The 12,288-nt window shown below is 42.8% G+C and overlaps 1 pseudogene; it reads right to left on the reverse strand.

The window, feature by feature from the left end:
• Positions 1-1,299: 1,299 nt before the first annotated feature.
• Positions 1,300-12,288, reverse strand: part of LOC143555807 (wall-associated receptor kinase 2-like) — a 30,827-nt pseudogene continuing 19,838 nt past the window's right edge.

The following is a 12,288-nucleotide window of genomic DNA, read 5'->3' on the forward strand; positions in this document are numbered from 1 at the left end:
GGAATATCTGGGTCATAACCATACCCGTTTGTTATCCGTTCGTTCGTTACACAATAACCGGTTAAACGCTTATTCGATTTGTGAATACTGAGGTGTATCCGATTTTGTCACGAATGCCACACTATGATACAAATTTAGTTGCGCCCTGGCATTTCCGACGTTTGGTTGGGGTGTGACACCCTTCTTCGAGCTCCAACGACGGATGCCTCCTGCTCTACCCACCTCCTCTTCCGTGACTCGAGGCGGAGAGAAGACCACTTTTGGCTGAGTGTAAAGGCTCTTTCTTTTTAGGGAGAAGAACATGGGTTCAAGTCCTAATTATCTAATTAGTATAAATGAGAACTTTGGTGCCACAAAAGTGGGTTCTTTTTGTTTTTGTATATGTATTAATGGTTTGGAAAGATAGAACATGTGCTTGTGTTGGTTGGGTGGTTGTGTTGGTAAGAGAAACTCCTTGTGCAGGCTTGCAACCCATGTTCGAATCCCATTTCCAGCAAGTCATTCTTTTATTTTTTTATTGTGTTATTTATGTTTTTGTTTATGATAGAATGGTTTTGAAAGATGGCACATGTGTTGGTGTTGGCTGGGTAGTTGTGTTGGTAAGTGAAACTCTTCAACATTAAATTTAACGTGGACCGAAAAGTTGTGTTGTTAAGTGAAACCGACCGAGTTTGCGTGCATCACCGCATTTTGTTTTAGCATCGGTACAGTAACGAAAACTGACAGGATACCAATTTTGTTTTTATTTTTGTTTTTTTAGTTTTGGTATCGTAATAAACGTGACGGAGACCGACCAAATTTGTGTAGACTCATCGCCAGAGATCGACAACACTCGGGTTTTACCAAAGCCCGAGCTTTACTGACCGACAACACCCCATTGGTCCACCTCAGTTTTTAAATTGTTTTCGTTTTAGTTCTGGTGCCATAACGCACATAACTAAAACTGACCGAATTCGTGTCAACTTACTGCCTCAAAGTAGAGACCTATAATGCTTGGGTTTTACCAACTTGCCCGGCGCAACGCGCCGGGTAAAATACTAGTTATATTATAGTTTAAAACCAAACCCAAAAAATATGTAGTTCACTTCTATTGGATTTTCGGTTTAATACTATTGAAGTATTATATTGGCCAACTGACAAAGAATGTAAACAGTAAACAATTCTTATTTATTCACAATCATCGTAGAATCTCACAAAATGATCTTTATAGAAGACCATTAAAAGAAAGTCATGCTATATAAAACACAAAGCATGGCGACACAGGTCATGCAATTGACGCTACAAGAAGTGCAAAGAATGCTAACGTGGACTGTTTTCTTCAAGCGCCATATTTGTAACACTCGAAGATGATTCCCATTCATTAGTACCATAAATTAGCGGGACATCGTAAAGATCAGATTGTTCAACTTCTAGGACTAAACTTCTAGTATTACATGTTTGTTGTTGAGCCCAAGGATGAGTTGTGAACTTCCTCAAGCCATCTAGCTCTATCGCCACCTCTTTCATTGTAGGTCTATCACGTCCCACTGAGCCAAGGCATCTTTTTACTAGATCGCCTACTACTTGTAACTGATCAAGAGTCGCTTCACGTAAGAGTCTAGGTTCAACAATTTGAAATAAGCAGTTTCCTTTGACCGAGTTAACAAAATATGTGGCTAGAATCTTTTCTTCATTGGTTCTATCTGAACCAATTGGTTTTTTCCCGGTTATGAGTTCTGCAAGGACCACTCCAAAGCTGTATACATCACTTTTATCGGTTAGTTGGCTTGAGTTGAAGTATTCTGGATCCAAATACCCCATCGTTCCTTGAATAAGAGTAGTTACCTGGTCATGATCTACCGGGACTAACCTTGATGCACCAAAATCTGAAATTTTTGCTGTGTAGTTCCCATCTAATAGTATGTTGGTAGACTTGACATCTCTGTGTATGATTGGCATGGTAATTTCTGAATGAAGGTAACCAAGTGCACTTGCAGCTTCGGTGGCTACTCGCAATCGGTTTTCCCAAGATAACCAATTCATTCCACCTGGTCTTGGATGAATGTGATGGAAAAGAGTGTTATTGGGGATAAATTCATAAACTAGTACCGGGACTTCCTCTTCTAAGCAACAACCTAAAAGTTTTACCACATTTCGATGAATGACTTGTGTAAGCATCAAGACTTCATTGATGAACTGCTCTGCCTGGGTCTCATCCACTAGTTTAGACCTCTTTATCGCAACTACACGCTTGTCCGAAAAAACTCCTTTGTACACTACACCATAGCCGCCTTTACCAATAATTTATCTTGAGAATAATTATTAGTTGCTTTTCTTAGTTGTTCAGTGCTAAACAAAGTCATCGCTTCATGAGATCCTTGTGATTTGATCTTTTGTTTCAACAACACACCCCCATTTTGCTCAAAGAACTTTTCTCGGAGCCTTATTAGCTTCCTCCTCCTTATACCAAAGTAGATACCTAGCATTCCAGATAGTAATGCAAACATGCCGAATATCATTACTGCATACACATCAAAATTAACAAAGATTTAATCAGTAGTGATTGTTTTGAACATAGCAGTTTTCAAGGTTGAATTAGTGGAAACAAAAAAGTCATATGTGGGAAGAATTACCTATCATGAATATGGTCAACGGAAATTTTGAACCTTTAGCAGCAACGGGTTGACAACCATTTGCTGTGCTTGCATTACCAAAGAATCCTGGCAGACACGTACAATTGTAGCTCCCTATAGTATTAATGCAAACACCATTGCAAGGGTTGGTTGGAAGAATTACCTATCATGAATATGGTCAACGGAAATTTTGAACCTTTAGCAGCAACGGGTTGACAACCATTTGCTGTGCTTGCATTACCAAAGAATCCTGGCAGACACGTACAATTGTAGCTCCCTATAGTATTAATGCAAACACCATTGCAAGGGTTGGTTCTTTGACCATTGCACTCGTCGATGTCTAACAAGAAAAGGAAAATTAAGCTAGCTACATCTAAACAAACATAAGCAGACAAAATTTACATGCTCATTACTATTAATATAATCCCTCATAAAAAAAAGGAACATTATGAATATGTGAAGATTAATACTGTTAAGATTATTGTTAGTCAATGTTTAAATGTAAATACGTGTGAACCCTTAGGTGGGCAAAAGTGAAATTGCACTAATTTTGACGTTATTTTACTAATCTCGTGAAAATAACGTTAAATTGGCGGAAGGTTAATCAGGCATCATGTGGTGGCGTTGATAGTTGGAAGACAAGGGTGCACGCACCAATAGGCTGGTGTCCCAATGGTTGAGTGTTATGTGCCTTATGTCCAAGGTTTGATGCAAAACTATTATCGAGCCGGGGGTCTCATCGGAAGCAGCTTCTCTATTCCTACAGGGTAGAGGTAAGACTGTCTACATCTTACCCTCCTCAGACCTTACCATAGTTTTACTATTGGTGGGATATACTGAATACGATGATAATGATGATGATGAATGTTTAAATGTTATAAGTTCGTTATGGCCAAGCTAATGATTCCAAATTCTATCAATTACAAAAGAGTCTCTGTGAAATCAATCAAGGTTATAATGATATTGCTTCACATTTCAACTAACTAGCACACTACTACAATAACAAGTATTAGGTACAAATTTTTTGCTAGGAAAAATATTCGTTGCAACTTTGCAACATATTAGCTACGGACTAGCTACGAACATATTTTGATACGATTTAGCTACGGATATTTTGTTTCAAATTAGAGTCATAGCAAAATCCGTAGCAAAATCAAGAAAAATAAAAATTATAAAAGCAATATAATAAGATCCGTAGCAAGTCCATAGCAAAACTAGGTAATAATTTTTTTAAAAAAAGTAACTAAATGTACTCTAGCAAATTCCGTAGCAATTTCGTAGCAACATGAAAGAAAAGAAATATCAAAAATACGGTCTGATAAAAACACATAACTAATCCGTAGCAAAATCAAGAAAACTAAAAATTATACAAATAATTTAATTAAAGTCCTAGCGAGTTAGTTGCAAAATCTTAAATAAATATATATAACGCATTAAAAAAAGAAGTAAAAATAATGTAGCAAAATCGTAAAACAAGTACTAATTTTTTTTCCCGTGAATTGCGAGTGAAATATCTTGCAAATTAAAAACATACAAATTTGAAAATGATTTAATAAGCCCACAGCTAGTAAATTTCGTGGTTATCTCATAATTCAAATGTATATTAAAATCTAACTAAATAAATTTTAATATAATGAATAGCAAAACTAGAAGAAAAATATTTAAAATAGTTGAACCATACTTTAATTAAAATATGTAGGCAAGTGACACGAAACCAAAAAACAAAATATTTTAAATAAAATATTTTAATTTAATAAAAAATAACATAGTGCAAACGGAAATATATAAATTAGACCACTTGGTTATTGCAATGAAAATAAAAACTAGTTTTACTTCGGAAGGTCGGCAGTTCAAATTATTGTCAAAAACAGGGGTTTTATCCCGCCTGTGTTACGTCAAAGGGCTTGGATTCTTGTGACAGCCCAACTTGTATCAGGTGACATCAGAGGAGAAGGTTCCTCTGAGGATGAGAGGAGGACGCGAGAACCAGAGGTTATGCCATTCGAAAGAAACTCTACGGGGTTCCAAACTGGGTTGGTCATAGAAGTTGTGACCCCTTGTCATAACGTAGACAGTACCATTCTAAAAAAATAATAAATAAATAAAATTTGTAGCATATCCGAATATAATATAATATGCATATTTAATAAATCTCGTAATAAAATTCTCGTTGGCGGAATTTACCAAATCCAATACACTAATACCAAATGTGTCAATACAACTCATCAAGATATGTATGACTGGTTTTAGACTTTGGCACAAATGATCAATCAATAAAAGTTATGGATATCAAATATGACATACTAAATCTAGTATGACTTATTGGCGTCTATCTTGTTCTATAAATATGAACTATTATGACTCTTAATATACACAATATGACGCATTAAGATATGCATTATTTTGTATGTTACTATAACCTATCTTCGTTAGTGATAGCCAAAAGGTTAATCAAAGTCAAACTTGATCATATAAGCATAGTTTTAATCATTCGCGGTTAACCATGGATATATCTGATCAAATCTAACACATTAAGACATGTACTGTCCACTAAATTTACAACGATCTAATATTACCCTTTACAACATGTTTATACCTATTAAGGCACATTGATAAGAGTTATCATAACTCTTAAGACCCAATATAATCGTTAATCGCTATGACATGTATAGCCAGTAGACATGATATATTAATAGTAAGCGATTAGAATTCTTCAATAGCTAATATGACTAGTTGTAAACTAGTATAACCCACCCATCATGCCTATTAAGAGATTTCATGGCTCGTAAGACTCAATTTGGCCTATTAAGATGAATATGACACGTTATAATGTTACACCATAATTTTATAGATCAATTAAATTAATAATTGCTAGGAGAAATGACTAATTAAAATTTATATTGTAACTTGTATATATAAAAGATTCATGATTAAGATATAAACGGAGTGGTTGCTAGGTGGGTTGGTACTTGCGGTAACACCTCCCCACCCATCTTGTCACCGAAAAATTTTATTCCCGAGCGGCTTAGAGAATCCAATGAGAAGACATGGTTACACTAAATATTTGTTGTGCATAACACTTATACTAAATATTTTTTAGCTTATTTTAACAAAAAGTTATGATCTTGTATTTTGTATAAGTTTTAAAAAACTAAAAGTACCTGTTCCCTCCGCTTCTAACCCAAATTATCAATTCCCTCTTCCCCTTAAATTATCAATTTTCCTAACAATTAAATTATTTTGGTTCTCAAAAGTCAAAGCACTAATTTCCCGCTGTGAAGAGGTAGGTCCCAGCAGAGCCCAGTTGGACCCGCAAGACTCATCTCAAAGAGGGACGTCTGCGCAGTTGAACCCGCAAGACTCACCTTCAAACAGGGACGTCTGCGCAAAGGCTAAACTCGCAAGACTCACCTTGAAAAGAGACGTCTGCGCAGAAACCAACTGGATCCGCAGGACCCACCATGCTCAGAGACGTGACGTCCTTACGCGCAGTACGCAAGCTGTTCCCGCAGGAAAAGCCTCCCAATGGTCGACGTACTCCGCCTGTTCCCGCAGCAACGGATACTAGCCATCAGGGAAGGCTACCCGCGCAGCAAGGCTACACGCACAAGGCACTTAACTCTTAAATAATTCAGTAATGTCACCTGAAGAAGGAGTGAGCAAGCCGGGAACACTCCCGCACAAAGCCGGGAACACTCCCGCACAAAGCCGAGGACACTCCCGCACAAATGAACCAGTCCGTACGATACTGGAGGATCTTTTGTACTGTACCTGACGAGGTATGGACAAAAGATCTGACCAAAGATACGACAGCTCACTGACAACAGTATGACGAGCAGCATGCTCTATTACTTAATGTCACTATCAGCCGCTGCCTACTTACCAACCTGTCGTAGCACGTGCATAGCCTGCAGTTGGTGGAAAAGGAATAGTACACAGCCGGCCAGGTCACTATCAGCCGCTGCCTACCCACCAACCACCAGCATGGCATGTGCGTAGCCCACAGTTGGCAGAACAGGAATACTATTCAGCCGGCTGTACTTCTTGGAAACCTATCTTCGGCTATAAATACTCCAACACCTTGGAATGGTATGGACATTATCTTACATTATCTGATATCTCATTATCTTATCTTCTCTAGCAATCTCTTAATATACACTTATAATCAAGAGCAATCTAGTCTGATTCTCACGCCGGAGGGTGGTCACAAGGAGGTACCCCCCCTTCTCAGTGACGAGCTCACGGTGTCTGTTTTGCAGGTCATCAGAAGAACCATCTTTGCCGGACATAACCCCTCGTGGGAAACATCTATTTAACCCCCAGATTATCCGTAATCTGCACGGGGTCGATTAGTGTTTCTTCATTGGCGCCATCCGTGCATAAAAGCTAGAACTAATTTTCAGTTTTTTCAAACTGGAAAGATGGTTAAGGTTACTCCGTTGCCAAAGCCAGCGAGTGACCAAGAAATCCCGGTAATCACAACCCCAGCTACTGTGAGGAACACCGGCGATCACATAAATTTTACGAACACTACCCCAGTTACTCAAGCCGAAGCAACTGCAGTAAATTTTACGAACACTACCCCGGTTACCTGAGCCGGGGCAAGTGCAGTAAACAATCATCCCCTGGGATTCATTGATACCCAGGCGGAAAGACGACAGACGAGGTTCCCCCACCAAACACTTGATCAAGTTAAAGCGTGGGCGGAAGCACGTCAGAAAGAATTCCAAGCTGAGTTGGACGAACGCTTACGTTCACTCCAACAGGCTGACGAATTCGGAAGCACTCGACAACAGCTCAACATGAGCAATGAGTGCGAGTACTTGGACGATGATTCGGAGGAATCCGACACCGACGTAAACCCTCGCCATAGGGCGAAAGGGAAGCGTAAGGAAACGGACTTCCAACCAAGAAGGAATTTTGGAGAAACCTTCAAACCAAAAAACGCGGATGGAAACCCACGTGACTTCTCTAAAACCTTCAGACCAACCGCTGCAAATGCGGGAACCTCCAAGTTTGCAAGGGACATTGCGAAAGCAATCGCCCCAAGAAGTGCCAAACAGATGTCCAACATCGGCATCTATGATGGTATATCCGACCCAGACGATCATTTGAACAGATTCATAGCGGGGGCAACCGTCAGCAACTGGACGGAACCCACGTGGTGTTATATGTTCCAGATGACGTTGGTTGGAGCAGCTAGAGCGTGGTTTGACCGTCTACCGGTCCACCACATCTATGATTGGGCAGACTTCCAACAAAAGTTTAGCCAACACTTCAGCCAACAAAGAAAGTACACCGAAGAGCAATGGACAATCCTCAACTGCATCCGAGAGGAAGATGAGTCTTTACTAGACTTCATCACGCGCTTCAATTTAAAGAAGCTAAGTCTGGGCAGTATTAGCGAAGATCTTGTTCGCGCTGCTTTCATCCAGGGCGCGAAAGACCCAGAGCTCATCCGCACCTTAACGGGTAAAGATGGCATGCCATCCACATGGGATGCCATCATGACAGCAGCTAAACGCTTCGCGGAAAGTGAAAAGCAACTGGGTAGAGATCTTCCCCAGAGCACAAACCTCTACACCCAGAAAACAAGAGAAAACAATGTCCTTACCGCCCGACTAAACAAAAAGAGGAAGCTAGGTATTTGGCAGTCAAGGGTAAACTTTGACACCTCATCCGGCTCGCATCCTCGGTTAGGCGGAAAGGACAACATGCAGTCGAACCGGAACTCCAGATGGACGCCACTCACAAAAAGCGTCACCGAGATATTCGCCACTGAGAGGCTCCCATGGCCAGAGGCTCCAATTATCCGACAGCGTCCAAACGCTGATCAAAGCAAATTCTGTGACTTCCACGGGACAAGAGGCCACAACACCGAGGAATGCGTAGACTTGAAGGACATCGTCGAAGCATTTGTCAGAGATGGGACGCTCACGCACCTCGTGGCGTAATGAACGCTGAGCAGGCTAATGCGTGTTGAACCCTACTTGGGAAAAACACGAAACTGCAGCTTCAATGTTGGAGACTACATACTGCGTAAACAACGTGATTCCGAACCAAGTGCATATCGGCTCGAAAGGCTCGATGACACTCCCATCCCAAGAACATGGAAGGGAGCTCAACTACACAGTCTGCATGTAGATCAATTCCAAACTTGTAAAAGAAAAGGCCCAGAGCCACTTCTAATGGAAATGATTCTCCTTATCACATTGACGCTGATAATCTTACATTTATACTTATGAACTTTCCAAACTGATATGCCAGTTTTCACCGCATACATAAGTGGGGAAGTAAGTCGTTGCGTGTGGAAGGCGGCAAAACCCGCATAAACACAAAAAACGGCCAACCTTCACGCAGGTACCATAGGTGAAGTTTGGTCATCCCACTAAATGAAAGTGCCGGTCCTACCCGCACAATCATCATAGAGGAAATTGAACGTTAACCTATTGACAACCGCGCGTCGAACGGTTAATTTATTCAAAACACTGATATGCCGGTATTCACCGCATAAATAAGTGTGAAAAGTCGTTGCGTGTGGAAGGCTGCAAAACCCGCATAAACACAAAAAACGGCAAGAATTTCTAAGGAAAAGATGAGGAAAACCTTCACGCAGGTCAGTCATAGGTAAAGTTTGGTCATCCTACTAAATGCAAGTGACGGTCTTACCCGCACAATCATGATAGAGGAAACTAAACATTAACCTATTGACAACCGCGCGTCGAAAGGTTAACTTATTCAGAACACTTAGAAAATCTCTTAAGGAAAAAATGAGAAAAACCTCCACGCAGGTCAGATATAGGTAAAGTTTAGCCATCCTACTAAGTGAAAGTGACGGTCTTACCCGCACAATCACGAAAGAGGAAGAAAAACTTTAACCTATTATCTGCCACGTTGAAAGGTTAACTTATCCAAAGTACTTAAGAAATTGCTAAGTCAAACTAAAGTATGCACAAGCGAATCATATATTGTTTATGCGGCAAAACAAGTGCCAAATTAAACTATAATATGCATGAGCAAGTCGTATAACGTTTATAAAGCAAGAGTGGCGGTCCTACCCGCACAAAAGATTTATATTCCATAAAAATTCAACTGTTACAAGAATGGCCGGGTATCTACCCGCCTACAAGAATATAAATCTATACAAAGACGTAAATCTATCCTAACAGTAGGAAGGGATTTAAGAGATCAAGCTTCAGGGCCACTCCCTCCAAACCCACTTGTACCCGCACCATCAGTTGGCTGTGGCGGTTCAAGGAAGGTCTTGAGAATGGTTAGCCCATCAGCAGCAGCAGCAACTTCGTTCACCTTCTCTACCACCGGGTGCGGGAAAGCGGCATACTGGTTCACTGCTTGGTCATATACAGCTTCAGTATCCACATCATATAAAGGGAAGTTGGAAGGCGGGATGCCCTTCTCAACGAACCCTAGACCAAGCAGGAAGCCAGCCTTTTCCCCATCCTCATGAGAAGCGTTGAGGGCTGCGCTCATGGCATCGTCATATGATGTATCCGTGAAGACCCGATGCACAACCTACAAAACAAAAATACAAGTATCAAAACCTTTTCTAAGTACAAAGAAAAGCGTAAAGATATTATGAAGCTATGCATACCTGCGACAACGCTTCTCGTAGAAGCCATTCCTTGGTAACCAGAGCCTCTTGGAGGGCAGCTTGAGCTTCATTACGGGCGCGTTCGGCTTCGTTCTTTGTAAGGTTGGCAAGCAACACATCTTTGGCTGCAGCCTCTTCGACGCCCTTTAGCTTACGCTCAGTGTGGTCAAGCACCCCCCTCTGGTCCAAGATCTCTTGGAGCTTCTTGGCATCTTCCATGGCCAAGGCATCATGAGCCTACTGAAGCCTCTCTAATTTGGCTTTGAGCTCCTCATTCTCAGTGCGTAGAGGCTCAGCAACAGCTTCAGCCTTGGTGGCCCTCTCAGTTGCGTTCCGTGCAGTTTCCTTAGCCAACCGAAGCTGTTCATTAACAGCTTGGGTAGCCTTGGAACGGGCCTCGAGACGGGCCTGAACTTCAACCTCGAGGGCCTTGAAGGCCTTCTCCTTCTCTGCAGCAACGGCGGAGTCTCCTGTTCTCCTCCCGGATAGCCCGCGCCTGAGCTACTTCTTGGATACGAGCCGCCTTTAACTTGTCGTTTTCACGACAAAGCAGCTCGACGCGCGGCTGCATCCGGGCATGGACAATTCGAAGCTCGTTTGTCAGCCTACCCTCCTGGTAGCTCGACATAGCTTCCCCCAGCGCCCCACTTGGAGCGGCGTGGCGCGCCCACTCGACGCAGTCCACAGCCGTCCGAAGGGTTGTTCCTCGGCGGATGTTCCAACGTGGAACATACACTTCATTGGAATCCGACACTGTAAAAACAAGAAACAGTTAGGAAAAGATGAGATATAAAAAAAAAAAAAGAAAAGAGAGAATAGGCCAAAATAACCCTATGCACCTGTAGGGTCGACAACAGGCCGGTAGCCGCCGAACACATCACCCGAACCTAACGGATATCCATCCAAGAGGTCAGGTAGATGGGAAGGAGGCAGAGATTGGCTAGAAGCCCCAAACATACCTGTTGAACCGGCCGGGGGCGAGGTAGTCGCTGGTACCGGAGGAACAGTTGAAGCCGCCGCGGTAGAGACCATCGGTGGTGAACTCACTGGATGTGAACTCACAGCCGTGGCCGCCGCTGCGGAAGAACCCGCAGAAAAACTCACTGCCGGCTAAGTGAAGGACGCCGTGAATATGGCACTGACAGCCGGCGGAGATGACGTTACAGTTGGAACAGTTGCCTCAACAGGATGAGCAACTGAACCAATACTGCAAACAGGCGCAGCCGCCTGGGTCTTCGCCTCGGGTAGGTTGACCAAACCTACCGTCATGGGTCCAGAGGTGCTCCTCCCCGCTCTACCCTGGAATGCGGTTGCATCCACGCCTGCATGAACAAGATAGTTAAATATAATGGCGGAAGGATATGCAGTTAAAGTAAATGAAAATTATACTTACGAGTTCTCTTCAGCTTGAAGGTTCTGATAGGCGGGGACGAACCCGATGGAGCCGGCCTCTTCACGCCGCTCACAGTCGTCATCCTGGGCAGCTCAGAGGTGACAGCTGTCTCAACCTCTGGAACAGTGGTCTCATCACCACCAGGGTTCCCCGCCACCTCTTCACTCTCGGTCTCTGACTCTGACCGAGTCCCCTGATCGGCAGTGGAGGCAACCTTCGCCTTACCCCTCCTGCCAGCAGCCTTCTTCTTCCGCGTGAAGAAAGGACCATCTGCGGATTCCTCATCAAAAGATGACAAAATTAGAGGAATTCCAGCAGAGGTTTGAGCATTGACATGGCGAGGGTTAAATAATTCCTTACATGGCCGCGTGGCGCTCAGAATCGGGTGGCCCGGCGGGTAGACCTCCACAAACCGATCCGCCGTTTGCTCCAAGATGGGCAACTCGTTCTCATCAAGAGCACGGGTACCCATCCGAGCAGGAGTCGTCGAACCGGAACTCCAGATGGACGCCACTCACCAAAAGCGTCACCGAGATATTCGACACCGAGAGGCTCCCATGGCCAAAGGATCCAATAATCCGAGAACGTCACAACGCTAATCAGAGCAAATTCTGTGACTTCCACAGGACAAGAGGCCACAACACCGAGGAATGCGTAGACTTGAAGGACAT

Source organism: Bidens hawaiensis, unplaced genomic scaffold (assembly GCF_021521415.1).
Source record: "Bidens hawaiensis isolate Kalapana, Puna unplaced genomic scaffold, B.hawaiensis_p1.1 tig00018317_1, whole genome shotgun sequence".
In the NCBI taxonomy this organism is placed as follows: Eukaryota; Viridiplantae; Streptophyta; class Magnoliopsida; order Asterales; family Asteraceae; genus Bidens; species Bidens hawaiensis.